A 2,580-nucleotide genomic window follows, 5' to 3' on the forward strand; every position below is an offset into this window, starting at 1 on the left:
TAATTCGCAACTAGGTGGTTTAAAATATCGCTCCGTTTCATCTTGGTTTCCTTACATTAAATATTTAAGCAAAGTCGAACGTATTTACTTATTACCAAACTTAAATGTACTTACTTGCTCTCCTCGGCGGTTTATCTCTTAAGAATTTCACGTTTATTAAAAAAATTTGTTGCTTAAAAAATTTGTGTATAATTTATTTTTAAACAAATTCAAATTTGAAAAAACACATTTTGAAATGGGTTAACAATTCATTTCAGTTTGACATTATAGCCTGTTTCTTATGAGAGCATTGTCAAAATCAAGGAATGAAACCGATTCAAAATAACGTTCCGGTTTGGGTTTCGGTTTCGCCAAGTGTTTCGGTTTCGGTTTTGGTTTCGTTCTTCAAAATTTATTTCGGTTTCGTTCCGGTTTCGGTTTTTCACAGAAATTTTGTTGATATTATTTAAATCACAATGTCTTAAACGTTGAGGAAAGAAAATCGAAAATTACAGTTCACTGATAATATCAACACTAGGTTCTTTCCCTACCAATCCAGACCGGATTTGGTAATTAGAGAATAAGAGAAACATTTGCTTTCAAAAATGGAACAAAGTTCAGAAGTACGGAAACGCAAAAACCCACATTTCGTGCCCACAAGTCGAGAAACAGCTGATTCACGTTGTTCTTGTTTTTGTCACTTATACCATGTTCTGACCGACATCGGAAACATGTTTTCGTTGCTAAAACTGGTTTTCGACCTAAAACTTGTGTTTTCGTCCATATAAAATCTGTTAAACGAAAACCAGTTTTCGCTGAAAACTACTTGAAAACTCACTTTCCACTCATTCCAATCGGTGTCTTCACTAGTTTTTTTCGATTATTTATCGAAGTGGAAGTCATATTTTATCATCTTTAATACGCCATTTCGGATTTATTGTTAATTGCCTGGCCAAAGCAAAATAAGAATGAAAGTTAAAGGTTGTAAATGAAAAGAAAATGAAGGAAAAATGTTTTGGTTGTCGGTCAGAACAAGGTATTAAATGCAAACACTTGGAAATTGAATTTTGGTTTCACAAATTTGATTTTAAGTACATAGATTGAAAATACATCAACAGGCCATTCACCTTTCCTTAAAAGAACCAAGTAAATGCAGGCAACATGTAAACACAATACAGCTGATATGCACTTTGACACTTTATCCATTTTTACTCGGAGAAAATTTCGGGCTGTTTCGCGCAGGAAGAAGAATACACTTACGATCGAATACGCTCGAATTTTCGCTCTCTATTACCCATTTTGTTGAGTACAGGCATGATTTCTGGGCTATTTTGGGCACACGCGGGATCTCGCATTGCGTACGGGAAAGAAACTACTTAAATATATATATATATAATTATAATTAATCGATTATCGATTCACAACAACAAAGTCATCAGCAGATTTTTGTGAAAAGTTACCTTGCCATACTTATTTACTACTTAACAAGAATTTTAGTAAAATGTTGCTGATTTTGGTTAAATAAATCATTTATTTCAAAGAAATATTTGTTTATTATTTTTGTAAATTTCTGGAAACCGATTGAAACCTTTGATTGAAATGGTTTCGGTATCGTTCCTTTTCAGGTCAAGATAACGGTTACGGTTTCGGTTTCGGTTTTGAAAAACGAAACGGTTTTAAACGGGTACGGTTTCGGTTTGGGTTTCGGTTTCATTCCTTGGTCAAAATCAATCACACTTTGTTGAATACACCTTGGGCATAACAAGGTAGAAGTGATTTCGACATTTCTCTCTTTTGAACTGCGACTGAAATGTCAACTCTTAACCCTATACTATTCAAAATTTTTAATTTATTTTTTAATTTAAAATTTCAATTGTGTGACTGATTTTTAATTCATAATAAAATGAAAAGGAATTACGTGCGGTGCGTTGTGTTTGCTAAGAGCCAGGACAACAAACTTGTGCGTTATTTTAAACCTCCGAATTGTCAAGTGAAGCGACAACGCGGGGCAAATTGCTGCGAAGATCCATTAGGAGACTCTTCACGTGTGCGCGTGACTTTATTTGATGCCCATTGCAGCCGAGTATTTCTAAGCGGACGCGTTTGTTCCCAGGTGCAGGAATATGAAAAGAAAATCCCCCACTCATATACATGGATAGACCAAATTTCAAATGGTGGTCTTATAAAACCTAAACCAAAATTCCTTGTCAACATAAAGAAACTGAAAATAATCTTTAATAAATTTAATGGAAAGAAAATTTCGAATTGCAAAAATTTAATAGCTAAATTATTGAAGTTAATTTCTGATTTAAATTTAGTAGAATCGAACTTTTTTTTAATGTCTAATATACTTAAGAATTAAGTATTTGAATAAAAGAAAATATGCTCCAACAGATTGGGATAGTAAAATGCAAGAAAATTATCAAAACGGTTTTATAAATAAGTGTGTTTCATTTAATAAATAAGTGTGTTTCATTTAGTGTGTAATTTTTTGAAAATGCAATAACTAAAATGAGGCTGATTCCAATAAGATTTTATATATTTTTATATTTACAAAACTTTCATTTCAAAGATATTGAGTTTTATCAAATGTGGTAAATA

The sequence above is a fragment of the Rhagoletis pomonella genome, unplaced genomic scaffold (genome assembly GCF_013731165.1).
Source record: "Rhagoletis pomonella isolate Grant_MI unplaced genomic scaffold, Rhpom_1.0 Rhpom_scaffold_00633, whole genome shotgun sequence".
Taxonomy (NCBI): domain Eukaryota; kingdom Metazoa; phylum Arthropoda; class Insecta; order Diptera; family Tephritidae; genus Rhagoletis; species Rhagoletis pomonella.